This window comes from Lygodium microphyllum, chromosome 11, assembly GCF_053477565.2.
Source record: "Lygodium microphyllum isolate KBCC chromosome 11, Lygodium_microphyllum_v1.1.10, whole genome shotgun sequence".
NCBI lineage: Eukaryota > Viridiplantae > Streptophyta > Polypodiopsida > Schizaeales > Lygodiaceae > Lygodium > Lygodium microphyllum.
In genome coordinates this window covers 97,698,979-97,718,233 of record NC_141145.1, presented here as the reverse complement: position 1 = coordinate 97,718,233, position 19,255 = coordinate 97,698,979, and the positions used below count along the sequence as shown (strand labels likewise).

At 50.0% G+C, this 19,255-nt stretch overlaps 1 protein-coding gene and 1 pseudogene across 4 annotated transcripts in view; one reads left to right on the top strand and one right to left on the bottom strand.

Moving 5' to 3' along the window:
* LOC148029133 (ABC transporter B family member 25, mitochondrial-like) overlaps positions 1-19,255 on the top strand; it is a 280,954-nt gene that overhangs the window by 83,939 nt on the left and 177,760 nt on the right. The window lies entirely within an intron of this gene.
* Positions 9,868-16,983, bottom strand: LOC148029134 (uncharacterized; annotated as a pseudogene).

The window sequence follows — 19,255 nt, the reverse complement described above, 5'->3', positions numbered from 1 at the left end:
TTCTTTTGCTTTGCACGTGCTCAAGCAAGATCTTTGGTCGTGGCTTCACCCTTCTTTTTCAGGGTTTACTTTTCATTCCGCACAATATGCAACTACCTGGTCGCGGCTGGACAGATTGTATATCATGCAGGGCGATGACTTTCTTCCCGACATGCTGGAAATGAAGGTCTTGCGGCAATATGCGTTGTCGGACCATTTCCCCCTCCAGCTTGAGATGCGGGCACACTCTATTGCACCTTTTGTGCAATTCCTGGATAGGCTCCCTTTACGTTTCAACTCCTCTTATCTGAAGCATTCAGTTTTCCAGGGCTATATGCAGCAGTTGATTGAGAGGTTCTTATTGGACTTCGCCTCTGAGGGCTGGCCTTCATTTGCACGGCTGCTCTCTAATGTGCAGCGGGTTGCTCGCCAGTATGGGATCCATCATGCCTCGCTTTGCCGCCGACGTCGACATGCAGCAGAAGACTTACTGGCCTTGGTCCGTTCCTTGCTCCTGGATTCCCCTGATGATGATTTTCTGCTGTCTCTGGAGAGGCGGTTGGCCCATCTTATTCAAGTGTTTCAGTTGAAATCTTATCAACAGGCCAAGCTGCACGACTTGATGGACACAATGCAACATAGCACCTGCCAGTCTCATAAGTTCTTTCGCGCCTTGCATGCATCTCCGCCCCGCGAAAATATGACCAGACTCCAGGATTCGGAAGGTCGCATGGTCACGGATCCACAGACCATTGTCACTATGTGCAGAAACTATTTTATGGATCTTCTTGGTTCCTCTTCCTCGCCTTCTAGCCAGGTTACGCATGCCCGTGCGGTCTTCTATCATCTGGTCCGCCAGCAGGTTCCAGTTGATATGCAAGCCGCTTTGGAGACGGATATTTGCGAGGACGAGGTTATGGACGTTTTGTTGCACCTGCCGAATGATAAAAGCCCTGGCTGGGATGGTCTCACTAATGAATTCTTTCAGACCTCGGCCACGCAGTTGGCGAAGCCATTGGTGGCCATGTTTCAGCAGGTGTGGGAAACGGGGGTCATGCCCTCCTCATGGAAAGAAGGCCTTATCAAACTAATTCCAAAGGTCCCTTCGCCGTCAAAGTTGCAACACTGGCGACCAATCTCTTTGATGGGCTCCATGTATAAAATCTACTCCAAAGTGCTGGCGAATCGGCTCCACAAGCACCTTCCAGCTATTGTGCATCCTCTCCAGTATGGTTTCATTAAGGGCCGCAACATTCTGCATAATATCTTAAATGTGCAAATGGCTATTGACTATGCGCGGCACTCTGGTCAGGAAGTGGTATTGATCCAATTGGACTTGGAAAAGGCATTTGATTATGTGGACTGGTCTTTCATTGCAGACCTCATGTCGGCTATGGGCTTTGGTACCCGAATGTCCCGATTGATCTACACCATCAGTGCTGAGGCTTCCTCCAGAGTTATGCTTAATGGTGGAGTTACAGAGCCATTTGTCCTTGCACGCTCGGTCCGACAGGGTTGTCCTTTGAGCCCTCTCTTCTTTGCCCTGGCGACTCACCCGGTCCTTTCAATGTTATCCTCCATGGCAGCCTCTACCCAGCTGGCCGGTCTGTCTCTTCCGTTGGGTCAGCACTTCGTTAGCCAATCTTTGGCGGATGACACCTTTATGATTTTGCAGGCGGACAGGGACAACATTCGAAGGGCTTTAGATGTTTGGACACTCTTTGGTCAGGCCTCTGGGCTTCGCATCAATGCCCTTAAGTCAGCCCTTCTCAGTTGTACGGAGCCTGATTTGCAGTCCTTAGGCTGGCAAGGCCAGGTGGTTTCCCGTGGCTCCATTGTCAGGCATCTTGGATACCCATTGGGGGTGGATGTACGGCCAAAAGCCCTGCTGGAGTGGATTTCACAAAAATTGGCAGCAAAGTTTATGTATTGGAAGTCGCAAGCGTGGCCATTCCATGTCCGCCTCAAAGTGGCCCAGACAATCATGCTTCCAATGCTAACGTATTTCCTGCCATTGTTGCCATGGACTCCTACTACTTTGAAGGCCCTCACTCATCCCATCCGTTTCATGCTATGGAAGAAGGACTCACTGCAGGCCGGCATTTCCTGGATTTCTTGGTCACACGCATGTACCCCTAAGCGCATGGGTGGCGGAGCGATTTTGGATGCACACACTCATATGTTAGCTCTCCGTTGGTCCCTTTTTCGTGCCATGTGTGTGGATCACCACCCTTGGTCCATCATAGCCCGTTATTTTCTTGAGGACCGCGGGCTCCGCCATGGCAACACACGGCTTCGGGCCTCCTGGTGGCATGTCCTTAATGCTGACTCTCGTGTTTCCAGTCCCTCTTCCTCTTTGTTACTGCACTTGGTCGGCTCTTGGAAAGTGGTGCTCCAAAAGGCCCGCTGGCACCCAGTGGGGGACCGCTTGCAGACTAACTCCTTTCAGCTGGAATTGTTGGCAGTATCGAGACTCCTTTCATGGGAAGATAAACATCAACTCAGACCAAGATTTAATCGCATGGCCCGTTTAGGTGTGATGTCGGTTGCGGATGCTACCCTTGCTACTCGCAATGTCCTCGTCTCATTTCGGACTGCGCGGCGACTCTTTAAGATCCCGCGTGGATACCGTGATTTGTGGGAGCAGCTTTCGTCGAAGCTTCAGGGTCGGCAACCCTTTCCTGCCTTGACGGTGGATCGCCCTTGGCAGGACTGGAATCTTGCAGGCCGCCTGAGTCTGGAAAAGGCCTCCACTAATCAGGTGTATCATCTTCTTGTTCAAGATCACCAATGGCTGGGAGAGAAAGCTAACACTGTTTGAGGACTGCGGAAATCGCTGTCATGGTGGCACAAAACGCTGATGGAGGGCTGGCAAAATAAGACACCTTTCAAATGCAAGGTTTTTCTTTGGCGGGTAATGATTGGTGGTCTTCCTCTGGCCTCGGCCCTTGCCAAGCGTCGCATCTCGAATGGCAATTGTTTCTTCTGTACCACACCGGCGGAATCGGCCCGACATCGTTTTCTCTCTTGCCCGCTCGCCAAGAATATCTGGTCACTCTTGTCGCACATTTGGCGCGCGGTGGTGGGATCCTCGCTAACTCCTTTCGATTGGGTTTTTGTGCGCTCGAAGTATTCCGCACCGCCACAGTTGCATGAGAAGATCTTATTTCACTTTTTCAGATATTGGGGATGCTGGCACATTTGGACCACGCGCAATGCTTTTCTCTTTGATTCGGCCTCTAATGTACCCCGACATATTGCCAGGCTTAAAGGGCTCTTGCATTGGCAGCTGGATATCATCCGACACTCCGACTTGCTCCCTCCAGAGGATTTGTATCCGTGGCATATGGCAATTGCCTCTGGGTCGTTGCCATGATTGGTGTAACTTTTTCAGTGCATTACTACGGGGCTTCCCCACACGTTGGCCTAGGGCCCTCGTGTATCTTGTAATCAGAGAAAAGAGAGAAAGAGAGAAAGAGAAAACCTCTTCACATGATGGCCTTGTGTCATCATGTATCTTGTAATCCAGTAATCTTGCATTTTTTTCGTAATTAATATAATTACCTTTTACGAAAAAAGAGAGAGAGAGAGAGAGAGAGAGAGAGAGAGAGAGAGAAGCATGGCTGGCCTGGATATGGCTTTTCTCGACCAAACGGTGGTAGCCCTTGGTCCGGATTCTGATACAGAGGAACCAGAGGATATGGTTCCTTGCACAGAGGATATGCCTCTTGGTCCTGACTTTTAGCCTGCGGGCAAACGCTCCAAGCATGCTTCGGAAGAGACAATGAGTCATCAGGAACGCTCTTATGCGCAGGTTGCCTCTGATTCTGTGGATTCTCAGGATATTGACTACAAGCATTTGCTGGAGTTTGCCAACACTCTGCTTGGCAATTATGTCCAACATAATCATGAAGCGTTTTCTGACTCTGGATTTGAAGATGTTCTGGAAGCCACGGTGGACCCGAAAAATGTCTTGCGCTCTTTTTCGGTGTTTTATGACCGTGCTGTTATACTGTTCTTCATTGGCAGGATCCCAGTGCTTTCCCATATTCGCAAGTGGCTGCACCATTTACTACAAGGGGAGTGTGCTAAGGAGATTTTTGTTGGGCCCAGAGGCTTCTACGAGGTGCTGTTGAAATCGGAAAAGCATCGGACTGATCTCCTGTCCAAATTGCCATTGTTCTTTGATCGCCGTTTGGTCCATGTTGTGCCATGGCGCCCAGTACTTGGGCATCACGTACAATTCTGTTTACACTCCTTCAATGAGTGCTACTACGTTTGGACCGATTGGTGAGACTGGCCATCTCTCTGATCTTGGAGGGATTATGACATTTGACAGGTCTGTGGTGGAGATCCATCTCCTTTATCTCTGCCAGGCCTTGCTCAAGGTTTGTATAACCCTTTTGAGTCATATGAGCCAAAACCCTCTCTTGTTTCTTCTTGTGTTGTGTAGGATCCAGATGATTTTTTGTATGTTAACTTTAATAGAGGAGGTTCTCAAAGTTGATACCCTGTATAAGATATATCTCTACTATCTGTTTTATTTGAGCAAGTAAAGCACACTTCTCGACTCCCTTCCATCCCACCACTATCTTCTCCACATTCTAATCTACTCACATCTTCATTTCAAAATCTTGGATTACATTCTACTTCTGCTCAAAGCACACTTGGGGTTGGATCTTTCATCTATGCTCCTAACACTTTCTCTTTCTCCATACCACCATCTATCTAACCTCCATTCCCTCTACCTCTTGGTGCATCATTAGGGGGAACGATACCCTTTAACACTGTACCTTCCACCTACCCCCATTTTACCACATCCTTTCACTCTAGGAAGGCAGTGAAGAGCAGTCCCCTCACTACCCCTGGATACTCAAAATCCCCCCACACGACCTTTTAGACGCAAGGATATCCATCCTTTGCTTATGGATTGTCGTCACGCATACCTTGGGTCACTCCTACGCAGGAATTTCCATCTTTTGCTCCCCATGTCTCTATCTCTTCACCTTGGGCTCCTCATGCGGTTACCATGCCCATACCCAATCTACCCATGCCTACCTTTGGAGCCATTGTGCACACTTCTCGTATGCATGGTGGGTAGTTTAGGATTTCTTCCTCAATGTACTGTGCTTCCCTACCCTATCTCCCCTATTCACCCTATCCCATTACCCACCTTCTCCATCTCCTAGCACTACGACTCTTGTTGCAACGGCAAAAAATGCCTTCATGGATAAGACTCGTTTTAACGGATTGAATTTTACCACTTGGTCGAACTTCATGGAACAAGTGGTTGAATCTTAGGGACTTTGGGACCTCGTTGTGGGTATTGGGGACCCTCGATTAGCTCACCATGATCACATCTATCAATGGAGAGCGCGCAATAGACAACCAATGTTGAGTTAATGCAAGGGTTTCTTCTTAAATTCCACTCTCAGTTACAACATTTTTCCCTTGCATCTGAACGTTGAAGTCATCTCATTGACCACTATGTGGCTCGAGATTGCACTCGACATATCAATCTCAATTTTGAGCTTCAAGAGTTTTCCATTAAGGAAGGGGATGATATGCAAGTCAAGTTGGTCGAATATCGACAGTTACTCAACGAGTTTGCCACTACTGGCTCCCCAAAGCAAGGGATGATCAGCTTATGTTCTTTTTGAACAAGTCACCCGACAAATACTTCCATTTTATGTAGCACATTATCTCACTCCCTAGATTGTCGATCTACTACGAGTTTGAGTGTCAATTCTTGCGTTACACAGGGCTGCACAATCAAGTCCACAAGAAGTCCTCCACATATATCTATTCGGAGAGACAAGGGTTGGTTGCCTTTTCTTCAAGAGGAAAAACTAACAGTGGCAAGAACTCACAAGATGCGAAGGCAAGCCAAAACAAGGGTGACACCACTTCCTCCGATAGAACCAAAGAAACACAACCCCTTTGGTAGCAAATTCCTAAGAAAAATAGGTTTTGCACACAAGCTAGAGGTCAAGCCATATGGACGAAGAGTGTCGTACCAAGGCCCAAGGTCTTCCTCCTAGAAAACCAGTGCAGACTGATGCGACTACCTCCACTCTGGCTAGCTAGTCCACTAGGGTTATGCCTCCCGTTGTTGCACCATCTGTTACATCTGCCCCAATGGCTACTGGATATGTGGCATGTGGACAGTCTTAGCAGCCTACCTTTTTCACTACTCTTGAAGGATTGGTTGATTGGTTTGGTAGTGGCTCATCTATTGCACTTTATGCATCCATTCCTAGGACATCAACTACACGTTCTAGGACCACTTCCCTACCTCACTGTATGCGATGGTGGCCACACACTTAGCCCTTCCCTTTTTAGACTTCCTCTACATACTTCATACTCATTGCATTGTACTTAGCTTTGCTTTCTTTATTTTCAATTTTGTCGTTTGGAGCATCTCACTACCACCTCTATGCTTGCAGATTTTTTTCTCTCTTTTGTTGGGCTTTGTATTACAATGCAAGGCTAACATGTAGGCTTGCATCAGTCCTTGATCTAGAGAGAGGAGATGCACACTGTTCCTTTCATGATTCCATCTACTTGGAGTTTTGCTCTTCCACGAGCATGGAGGCTTTCCCTCACACGATGGATCATGCAATATCTCTCTTGATGTTGTCATGGTGGTGACTTCTATCCTTGCTCTTCCGCTAGGGATGCTTCATCATCTTCATCCACAAGGTTCTCGGCACTACCTCACCATATCATGTGTGAAGAAGATGAGTGGGGAATTGGTGGCCGGTGTGGTATATCATATAGTCCTTGTCCATAGGAGTGCCATGTCTTCGGGTCACTAATGTGTGTGCGGTGGCGTGACTTTAGTAATCTGCACCACACTTTCGCTACGTCTCTGCTCATGAATAAATGGTAGAGATCCCAATAATGTGCCTCCTCATATGCTTGTCATTCACGACGAGTCAAGGTCTTAATTTTCTTGCGGACTGCTCTCTTTGTAATGGTCCCTAATCCTTTGTGAATCTGGAGATGCTTCTATAGTTCTTTGCACTCATCATTATATCATTTGTTTTGAGGCATGGTGCTCGGTGGGGTGGATTTTCTGGTGTGTGTGTGTGTGGTGCAGAAAGCTTTGGAGAGCAGCTAAGTGGAGGATGGAGGTGAGTTGGGGGGTGAGTGTTCCTAGGGGGGCAGTATGCTCAAACTATGTGAGCCCATCATATATGTGATGGCTTTATATGCTGGCTAGCTCATGCCTAAAATAGAAAGTAGTGGATTGGGTATGGGCAGTGGTTGGCACGTGTGGGTGTGGAGAGGAGGATATGGTGAGGGATAGGTAGGTATGGTTCACTCCAATTGGACAGGGGGCACGGTAAGTCAGTGCTCTGAATATAGGCCATTTCTCTATCTCCTTGTAAACAATGAGGCGGTGTCACGATCCTTGTGTAGTGAGTGCTATTCTCACCAGTATCAACGGATATCTTGCATATGCTTGCCTCTTGTATATCCATCACCTATAGCTTCCTCCTCCATCCCCCTCTTCCTCCTATTGCTGCTTGGGCTCCCCGGTAGCATATCTTGATCCCCATGGGGGGAAGTGGCAGAGGGCAATATATAGCATCCAATTGCGAGAGATCTCTACCTTGATCCACACGTGTCACGCGTCCGAATCTCGTGCCATGATGTGGACTCTATCTAGTACATCTTGCTTGATGAGTACCACGATTCCTCGTGATCCTCGAGTGGTGCCTTGATGTCTCATGCAGCTCCTATATGTGGACTCCCATACATATCCCTGTAATTTGTGCAGTCCCCTCTTAGGACTCTGGTGTGTCTTTGTGACCAAAATCAGCTCATGGTCCTCCATCACGTCCTCCATCTTCCTTCGGTGTTTCCATAATGAGCTGTTATAATTTCATATTGTCATTCGTATCTCTGAAGTGTCTGTCTCATAGGCCACATGTCCCTATTCAACTGCCTCACCATCAATGATGACTTGACTATCTCTATGCATTGCCTTCTTGTTCTTCTTCCTAGCTTGGATTATTTTGGTTATGTTTATGTGCCTATGTTTCACTTGCATCTTGGTAAGGTCATGGTCAAGGTAGATAGGATCCCTTGGAAAGTCTGTGCAATACGACTTTCTTCCTCATGAAGGCCATCCTCTCCATTTCATCTTGAAACACACAGAGAGAGAGAGAGAGAGAGAGAGAGAGAGAGAGAGAGAGAGAGAGAGAGAGAGAGAGAGAGAGAGAGAGAGAGAGAGAGAGAGAGAGAGAGAGAGAGAGAGAGAGAAGAGAGAGTCTTGTCTTTATTCTTTTGGTGTGTTCGTTAGCACTTTCGGGTACCCCGTGGATATTGTGACATTTGGTCATCCATACAAGTCAAACTTCAGAGGTTCTCTCCTTTGCCAGTGCTACATCCATTGTATCCATGGCGTGACTGGAAGTTTGTGATCCTGAATCATTTCGAGAAGAGGGCTCCTAACCAGATATATCATCAGATGGCGGAGGCCAAGAGATGGGTCACTACAAAGGTGAATAAGTTATGGCATATTAGGGATGGAAAAAAGAAGTGGTAGGAAAGATTCATTCAGCTTTGGAAGTCTAAGGTTCCCTATCAGGGTAAAGTCTTCTTGTGGCGACTGCTGATTGGTGGTCTTGCAACTGGAGAGGTGTACATGCTCGAAAGATCTTTGCGGGTCGTTGTGTATTCTGCACTACATGTGATGAAACATTGCTTCATCTTTTTGCCTCTTGTCCGGTTGTGCGATAGATCTGGAGTTTTATTTCTTGCGTGTGGCTCTTGGCGACTCAGCTCCAGATAACAGCCCGTTCATGGATTATGGGAAAGCTGCCCTTCGTGCCTTCTTTGCATTCTGATTATTCTTGCCTTTTCCATTTCCTCAGATGGACTGCCTTGTGGCATATTTAGTGTACTCGGAATGCCTTTATTTTTGATTTGGCTTCAGGCATCCGTGGTCATGTGGCCCGTGTTTGAGGTTTAGTGCTATGGCAGATTTCTTCTATGATATTAGCTAACTTGGTTCTTCCTGACATAGCCGCCCCCTGGGTGGCTATTGTTTGCTCTACTTCACCTGTGTAATAGAAAGTAAGAGATTTAGTGAGAATGCTGACCTGATGGTCTGATGTATATATTTACTACTTAATTCAATTATCTTAATGGAGAGAGAGAGAGAGAGAGAGAGAGAGAGAGAGAGAGAGAGAGAGAGAGAGAGAGAGAGAGAGAGTGATGATTGGTGGTCTTCCGCTTGCGTCGGCCCTTTCCAAGCGACGAATTTCCAATGGCAACTGTTTCTTTTGCACCACTGCGGTGGAATCAGCCCGCCACAGATTTATTTCTTGCCCTGTCGCAAAAAAAGTCTGGTTCTTTTTGTCGGCTATTTGGCAAGGAGCGGTTGGATTCACCTTGCGCCCCTTTGATTGGGTTTTCGGCCAGCCCAAATACCCCACTCCTGCACAGCCACATATGAAACTCATGTATCATTTTCTTCGATATTGGGGCTGTTGGCATAACTGGACCATTAGGAATGCTTTTCTTTTTGACTCCGCCTATAATGTTCAGCGACATATTGCGAGGCTTAAGGGCCTTTTGTATTGGCAGTTGGATCTTCTCCGGCATTCTGATTTGCTCTCTAGGGAGGACTTCCGTCCCTGGCTTATGGCAATTTCATCTGCCCCCTTGCCATAACTTTGTAACATGTAGCACTTAGCCCCTCTTTACATGATGGCCTGCATTGGCGTCATGTATCTTGTAATCAAGTTATCTTGTACTTTTTTTCGTAATTAATACAATTACCTTTTACGAAAAAAAAAAGAGAGAGAGAGAGAGAGAAATTTCCCCGGCGGGGAGAGAGAACGGAGCTCTTCGCTAGACCTAAGCGGGGGACGTTCAGCGCCTGTCGCCTGTGCATCCCGTCGCCCACGTCGTCATCGCCTGGCGCCTGTGCATCTCGTCGCCACGTCGCCCGCCGCCTGTGCAACCCGCCGCCACGTCGCCTGCAGGTCTGTGCGCCCCGTTGCCTTGCCGCCTGTCGACTGTGTGATCCGTCGTCCACGCGCCAGGCTGCCCCGTCGCCACGTCGCCAGAAATCCTACCCCTGCCCCTGCCGTCGCCTGGACCTGCGCGTCCTGACAGATCGTGCCGTTGACGCCTCGGGCTTGCCTGCCTGTCCCGCCCCTGTTCGCCTGTGCCAGCCTGCACCTGCTCGCCTGATGACTGCCCGCCTGAGCCGCCGGTGATCGTTTCCCCTGCGTCAGCGTGTAGAGCCCTGTGGCCCCGTCGACGCCCGAAGTTTGAACGCCTTCCGTTTGCAGAAACAGGATCGACCTCAACTAACCTAGCTCGCCCTTTACCAGGACGAGTGTGAAGACAGCAGTATGGCTGGCCTGGATATGGATTTTCTTGACCGGACGGTGGCAGCCCTTGGCCCTGATTCCGATGCAGAGGAGCCGGAAGATATGGTACCATGCACGGAGGAGTTGCCGCCGAGTTCTGAACTGCCGCCTGCCGGCAAACGCTCCAAGCATAAGCCTGATGAGCCAATGAGTCCTCAGGCACTCTCCTATGCGCAAGTGGCCTCTGATCCTGTGGACTCGCAGGAAATTGACTGGGAGCATTTGCTGGACTTCGCCAATACTCTGCTCGGCGATTATGTCCAGCATAATACCGAATCTTTTTCTGTTGCGGGAACGGATGATGTGCTGGACGCCACGGTGGACCCCAAATCAGTCTTGCGATCCTTCTCTGTGTTTTATGACCGTGCAGTTATACTTTTCTTCACGGGCAGGATCCCAGTGCTTTCGCATATTCGCCAGTGGTTGCACCATCTATTGCAAGGGAGTCTGTTGAGGAGATCTTCCTTGGACCTCGCGGCTTTTATGAGGTCCTGCTGAAATCAGAAACGCATCGCGCTCAGCTCCTGTCCAAGTTGCCGCTATTCTTTGATCGCCGCCTGGTTCATGTTGTGCCATGGCGCCCCATGGCCGACTTCCAGCGTCTGCTTCAACGCGAATGCCCGGTGTGGGTGGAGGTGGAAAATTGTCCGGCGGTCTATTGGCCCATGTTGAAGGATGCGATGGCTGTTGTGGGAACAGTGCTGGTTCCCCCAAGCCTCAGGGCGATGAATCGCAACCGTTTATGCATGCTATGGGACACGGCCAGGAAAAGGCCCGCGTGGCTTCGTCTCAATTGTTCGGGCATGCATCCTTTGTATTTTCGCTTAAAATGGGGCAACTTTGCGGGCCATTGCTTTTCATGTGGTAAATTGGGGCATTTCATGGCCGAATGCCTTGAAAAGCAATCGTCTTCGGAAGATGCGCAGGTTGTGCTGCCCAAGGACGACATGCTGCTTGATGCCACGCCCCAGGAAGCTCTTCAGTCTCCTCATGTCATGGATAAAGGCAAGCAACAGGTCCTGAGTGTGGATTCCCGTCACACTGACTGGATTGAGGCACGTTCCAAAAAAGGTAAAAAGTTGGATGCAGGCCTGGCGGATCCTGGGCCTACCGCGCCCCAGGATTCCGTACGCACATATACGCGCCGGAAAGAAATGGCCACTTCACAGCAGGCTGCGCGTCCTACGGCCCCGTCTGCCCCCCGTAATCAGTCTCCAAGGAGAGCCTATACCGATGGCCCCAAAGGCCCACCTGCCAAGCTGGCGTTCGATGCCAAAGGAAATGTTATTACACCCTGGGATCGGCGTTATCCCCGCCCCCCTCCCAAGGCAGTGGATTTCCCTTCTACCTCCAAAGCAGGTCGCCAGAATTCTTTTGCTGTATTGGCTGATTTTCTGGATGAGGGTGTCTTGGATGCTCTCGCGGAAAAGGTGAAATCGAGGCAGCAGGCGCCTCGTTCCTGACTTCCTTCTTTCAGGATACATGAAGATAGCCACGTGGAATGTGCGAGGCATTTGCTCTCGCCATAAGCAACATGCAATGTGGACCGTCTTGCATGAGAACCAGTGGGATGTACTGTGTGCAGTTGAGCATAAAAGTCACGGTGAAGCAGGAAAAGTGATGGATTATCATGGATTCCGTCTGTTTTATGCAGGGACCCATGCTACGCACTATTCGGGCGTTCTGATGATTGTCCATGAGAAATATCAGCCTATCCTTGTTAAAAATGATGTGCAGGGCCGCTTTCTGGTGATCGAAGTCTTATTTGAAGGAGAGATTTTATGGCTATTGGGCCTCTATGCTCCGAATGATCCCGCATGCCGACGGGATCTTTGGTCCACTTTGCAGGGCTCCATGTCACTCGGCCGAAGGGGGTTTTTGATGGGAGATTTCAATATGTGTGTTGACTCTTCTCAGTCCACTTCAGGGCATTCGGTAATGGATATGCCGGAAAGCCGGGTGTGGAGTTCCTTTGCTTTGCACGTACTCAAGCAAGATCTTTGGTCGTGGCTTGACCCTTCTTTTTCAGGATTTACTTTTCATTCCGCACAATACGCAACTACCTGGTCGCGACTGGACAGAATGTATATCATGCAGGGGGATGATTTTCTTCCCGAAATGCTGGAAATGAAGGTCTTGCGGCAATATGCGTTGTCGGACCATTTCCCCCTCCACTTGAGATGCGGGCACACTCTATTGCACCCTTTGTGCAACTGCTGGATAGGCTTCCGTTACGTTTCAACTCCTCTTATTTAAAGCATTCAATTTTCCAGGGCTATATGCAACAGCTGATTGAGAGGTTCTTATTGGACTTCGCCTCTGAGGGCTTGCCTTCATTTGCACGGCTGCTCTCTAACGTGCAGCGGGTTGCTCGCCAGTATGGGATCCATCATGCCTCGCTTTGCCGCCGACGTCGACATGCAGCAGAAGACTTACTGGCTTTGGTCCGTTCCTTGCTTCTAGATTCCCCTGATGATGATTTTCTGCTCTCTGGAAAGGCGGTTGGCCCATCTTATTCAAGTGTTTCAGTTGAAATCTTATCAACAGGCCAAGCTGCACAACTTGACGGACACATTGCAAGATAGCACCTGTCAGTCTCATAAGTTCTTTCGCGCCTTGCATGCGTCTCCGGCTCGCGAAAATATGACCAGACTCCAGGATTCGGAAGGTCGCATGGTCACGGATCCGCAGACCATTGTCACTATGTGCAGAAACTATTTTATGGAACTTCTTGGTTCCTCTTCCTCGCCTTCTAGCCAGGTTACGCTTGCCCGCTCGGTCTTCTATCATCTGGTCCGCCAACAGGTTCCAGTTGATATGCAAGCCACTTTGGAGACGGATATTTGCGAGGAAGAGGTTATGGACGTCTTGTTGCACCTGCCAAAGGATAAAAATCCTGGCTGGGATGGTCTCACGAATGAATTCTTTCAGACCTCGGCCACGCAGTTGGTGAAGCTATTGGTGGCCATGTTTCAGCAGGTGTGGGAAACGGGGGTCATGCCCTCCTCATGGAAAGAAGGCCTTATCAAACTAATTCCAAAGGTCCCTTCGCCGTCAAAGTTGCAACACTGGAGACCAATCTCTTTGATGGGCTCCGTGTATAAAATCTACTCCAAAGTGTTGGCGAATCGGCTTCACAAGCACCTTCCAGCTATTGTGCATCCTCTCCAATATGGTTTCATTAAGGGCCGCAACATTCTGCATAATATCTTAAATGTGCAAATGGCTATTGACTATGCGCGGCACTCCAGTCAGGAAGTGGTATTGATCCAATTGGACTTGGAAAAGGCGTTTGATTATGTGGACTGGTCTTTCATTGCAGACCTCATGTCGGCTATGGGCTTTGGTACCCGAATGTCCCGATTGATCTACACCATTAGTGCTGAGGCTTCCTCCAGAGTTATGCTTAATGGTGGAGTTACAGACCCATTTGTCCTTGCACGCTCGGTCAGACAGGGTTGTCCTTTGAGCCCTCTCTTCTTTGCCCTGGCGACTCACCCGGTCCTTTCAATGTTATCCTCCATGGCAGCCTCTGCTCAGCTGGCCGGACTGTCTCTTCCGTTGGGTCAGCACTTCGTTAGCCAATCTTTGGCTGATGACACCTTTATGATTTTGCAGGCGGACAGGGACAACAGTCGAAGGGCATTAGATGTTTGGTCGCTCTTTGGTCAGGCCTCTGGGCTTCGCATCAATGCCCTTAAGTCAGCCATTCTCAGTTGTACGGAGCCTGATTTGCAGTCCTTAGGCTGGCCAGGCCAGGTGGTTTCCCGTGGCTCCATCGTCAGGCATCTTGGATACCCATTGGGGGTGGATCTACGGCCAAAAGACCTGCTGGAGTGGATTTCACAAAAACTGGCGGCGAAGTTTATGTATTGGAAGTCGCAAGCGTGGCCATTCCATGTCCGCCTCAAAGTGGCCCAGACAATCATGCTTCCAATGCTAACGTATTTCCTGCCTTTGTTGCCATGGACGCCTACTACTTTGAAGGCCCTCACTCATCCCATCCGTTTCATGCTGTGGAAGAAGGATTCACTGCACGCCGGCATTTCCTTGATTTCATGGTCGCACGCATGTACCCCTAAGCGCATGGGTGGAGGAGCTATTTTGGATGCACACACTCATATGTTAGCTCTCCGTTGGTCCCTTTTTCGTGCCATGTGTGTGGACCATCACCCATGGACCATCATAGCCCGTTATTTTCTTGAGGACAGCGGGCTCCGCCATGGCAACACACTGCTTCGGGCCTCCTGGTGGCATGTGCTTAATGCTGACTCTCGTGTTTCCAGTCCCTCTTCCTCTTTGTTACTGCACTTGGTCGGCTCGTGGAAAGTGGTGCTCCAAAAGGCCCGTTGGCACCCAGTAGGGGACCGCTTGCAGACTAACTCCTTTCAGCTAGAATTATTGGCAGTCTCGAGACTCCTTTCATGGGAAGATAAACATCAACTCAGACCAAGATTTAATCGCATGGCCCGTTTAGGTGTGACGTCGGTTGCAGATGCTACCCTTGCCACGCGCAACGTCCTCGTATCGTTTCGGACTGCTCGGCGACTCTTCAAGATCCCGCGTGGATACCGTGATTTATGGGAGCAGCTTTCGTCGGAGCTTCAGGGTCGGCAACCCTTTCCTGCCTTGACTGTGGATCGCCCTTGGCAGGACTGGGACCTTGCAGGCCGCCTGAGTCTGGAAAAGGCCTCTACTAATCAGGTGTATCATCTTCTTGTTCAAGATCACCAATGGCTGGGAGAGAAAGCTAATACTGTTTGGGGACTGCGGAAATCGCTGTCATGGTGGCAGAAAACGCTGATGGAGGGCTGGCTAAATAAGACACCTTTTAAATGCAAGGTTTTTCTTTGGCGGGTGATGATTGGTGGTCTTCCTCTGGCCTCGGCCCTTGCCAAGCGTCGCATCTCGAATGGCAATTGTTTCTTCTGTACCACACCGGCGGAATCGGCCCGACATCGTTTTCTCTCTTGCCCGCTCGCCAAGAATATCTGGTCACTCTTGTCGCACATTTGGCGCGCGGTGGTGGGGTCCTCGCTAACTCCTTTCGACTGGGTTTTTGTGCGCCCGAAGTATCCCGCACCGCCACAGTTGCATGAGAAGATCTTATTTCACTTTTTCAGATATTGGGGATGCTGGCACATTTGGACCACGCGCAATGCTTTTCTCTTTGATTCGGCCTCTAATGTACCGCGACATATTGCCAGGCTTAAAGGGCTTTTGCATTGGCAGCTAGATATCATCCGACACTTCGACTTGCTCCCTCGGGAGGATTTGCATCCGTGGCATATGGCAATTGTCTCTGCCTCGTTGTCATGATTGGTGTATCCTTTTCAGTGCATTATTACGGGGCTTCCCCACACGTTGGCCTAGGGCCCTCGTGTATCTTGTAATCAGAAAATAGAGAGAGAAAGAGAAAGAGAAAACCTCTTCACATGATGGCTTTGGGTCATCATGTATCTTGTAATCCAGTAATCTTGTATTTTTTTCGTAATTAATACAATTACCTTTTACGAAAAAAGAGAGAGAGAGAGAGAGAGAGAGAGAGAGAGAGAGAGAGAGAGAGAGAGAGTTATATTAACGTCTACAACAGGCCAGGTTGTCCTATGAGACCAAAATGTTGCATACAAATGTCTGGGAGATTTCAAAAGTCCTAGTGAAGCTAACATTTATGCTATGTTGAACTAAATTGAGTAGGTACAAAATGATATCTGGACTAGATACAATCTAGAGGTACTCCCATTGCAGTGTGGAACTGCTCCTGGGGTGTTCATCCTAAGATGTCCCGCATGGGTCGGTCTAGCATGGAGAGGCTAAAGCGGCGGGGCAGGGCCCTCTGATGGCGGCGTAGTATCCCTTGTATCTTCGACCAGTGTCTTCTGCGGGGACGGGGGCCGGCGGGGCGTGGTCCCCGGGCTTTACCTCTCGCTGTGGCTATTTCTAAGGTGGTCCCCGGGGGCCGGGAGGCTGGTTGGGCTGGTGGGGCCTCGGTGGTGGGGAGGGTAGCTGGTATTTGGTAGAAGTCGTTGAGTGTGCGTTGGTTGGTGGCTCCTTGTCTTTGCTCCGTGGTTCGTAGGAGGTGGTCTCTGTGGCGTCGTATTTCCAGTAGAAAGAGCCCCAGGCATCTCTGGTCTTTGAATTCCATCACCTTGGAGAGTGGTCCAAATCCTTCGCTGAATAGGCAGTGGAAGCGTCCCCGGATTTCGTAGTACACTGGGCATCTACAGATATAGTGTTCCTCTGTCTCTGGCTCGAGATGACAGAGCTGACAGATTCAGTCTTCTGGGGGGAGGGGGTTGGCCCTGTATCTGCCCGTTTCGACCCCTAGTTGGTGTGAGGACGTGCGGATCTGTCCGATGGCACTTCTGACTCCGTGAGACAGGTGTGTGTCCATGTAGCTTGGGCGGGTGATGAAGCCGTCCGGGGAGATATGCAGGAAGTGTTCTCGGTAGAAAGCCTTCTTGGTTCCTAGTTCCGATGTGGGGGTCACCCATGTCCTGGTAGTGTCTGTCTGGATGATATCCATTCTGGTGATGCGATTTACCTCCTCTCGGCTGAGCTCCAGGTGTGGGCAGTCTAGGCTGTATTGTAGTGGGGGGAGGTTGTCCATGTGCAGGCCATGGAGCCGTAGCCAGGTCTCTATTCGGGCATACCAATACTCAGTGTCCCCTTGTGTTGCTAGCTGTTTGGATAACTTCAGGTCGAGTCTGGGGTACCGGTGCCGGGGCAGGTCCCATATTGGGCGCAAGGTCACGGTCTGGAAGAGGGCCTCAGCCACGAGGGGCGGTGCCCCCAGCTCTGCGCGGATGATCTCGTGTGGTACGGAGGGCTTGCTTCGGATCATCCGTGAGATCATAAGTATTAGGGGTCTCTCCATCTGGTCCCATCCCTCATAGGTGGCCTCCTCCTTAGGCAGTGGCTGATCCTGTGGGGCCCTCCGCGTGTGGTAGAGATTGGACCCGGATGGACGTCGGGGATAAGTGATAGAGGGCCGAGGATATAGTCCACTGTGCTTGCTCCCAGTTTCTGTGTGGGTGCTCCATGTGCCCCCCGTCCGATGCAGTTGGCCACGTGCTTGTGTGGGAAGCATGTGAGGGCATCCGACCCGGGCCATCTGTCGCGAGGCCGTTGAGGATGGCCAGTCCGTGTGCCCCCCCTAACACCAGTAGGTGTTCGCCATATTCGGTGCACTCAGCTGTGTCCTGTGACGCCCGGTTGAGTCCTATCTCCTGCGGTGCAATCTCTTTGTACATGTGGTCTTCGCTCTCGAAGAAGGGGGTCTGCCTTTGTGCTGTGCGTGCGTTGAAGTCTCCAGCCAACATGACATCCCCCAAGCTGGAGTAGTGCATGATATCTTCGTACAGTGGTAGGTATGGTGACTTGCCCTTCTGTGGTGCGTATGGGGAGTGTGCTGGTGGGAAATAGCACACCGCCATGTATATGTCTCGGGGGCGATCTGTGTGTATCCAGATCCACATGAACCGGGCTTCCTCATCTTTCCGCATGACTTGCACTATGGGCTGTAGCTCCTCCCTGTACAACACAGCCACCCCTCCGGACCCTCGGGTCCCTCCTTTTGTTCGGGCTCTAGGGCGGCATGCCGTCTCCCATCTATATCCCCTCACTTCTGGTAAGTAGGTGCCTGGGCTTTGGTGGGTTTCTGTGTAGAGGACGATGTCCTTGCCGGTGAAGGTCTCCTGGAAGAGAGAGAGAGAGTGGGAGAGAGAGAGAGAGAGAGAGAGAGAGAGAGAGAGAGAGAGAGAGAGAGAGAGTCGCAAGCCTTTGATTCCCCCACCCTGTTTTGCGTGCAGGGCGAAGGCAGGATTTGGACGAGCGGGAGGAAGAGGTGGCAGTCTTTGGTTGTGGGAGGGAGGGAGGAAGGGAAGGAGAGCTGCAAGCCTCCGATTCCCCCACCCTGTCCCAGCTTGCAAGGCAAAGGCAAGATCTGGACGAGCAAGAGCAAGAGGCGGCACTCTCTAGTTGTTTGTCTCTGACACGGAGGAGGTTCATGTACTGCTTTCGTTTTTTCGTTCTCCTTTTCAGTTTAGGGCAGGGTCACGCTTGACCTGCCTACACACCTTGTGCTTTCCCTTGTTGCTACAATATTAACTGTCGACCTGCCTTTCCACCTCACGCTTGTTCCTCCTACCTCTCTGCAGCGCTTGATTGAAAGACAACAACAGACTGTTTACTTTTTCTGCATCTACGCAGACAGTTTTCTCGTAGTGCCTGAAAGAGGCAGTACTAGCTCAGTTCTGACTTTGCCAGTTAGGGTTCAGAAAGGCATTTGTGATCGGAATTTGGTTTTGCTACGGAAAATCTGCAGGAATCTAATGGTATCAATATGGCCTTTCGGCAAGGGAATGACAAAGACTTGGCAGACTCGGGTGGTAATTTGTTGGCTGAAGAACTCCAGCCGTTGCTGGACAGTGATGAGATGGGCAAACCTCGTAGGATGTCAGTTGAAGAACAGGTCTTAGGCTTGAATTTGCCTCAGCCAGAGGTTCATGTTTCGTGCTCACAACCTGATGGGTCTCTTTAGTTTATGCTGGCCACTGCCAATCATAATATGACGGATTATGTCCATTGTAATGAGGGTCAAGCTAACTCATTACCGTATGGGGATCAAGTAGTTGTAGTCATGGGAACCGACCTGGTCTTACAGTAGATTGCTACTTTCCATGAGAGGGCAGCCATCTTTTATTTTAGTGGAAGGACTCCTTTGATCACTAGAATTCGTGCTTGGTTGCAGTCCATGCTTGTTAGTTTTGAATAGGGCTCAGATGATGCTTCAGGGCATATGTAGGTCCCCTTTGTTGAAGAGATTTATGATGGTTTGAAGGGGTTCTTTGAGGTTCTTTTTCGTTCCACGGAAGTATGGG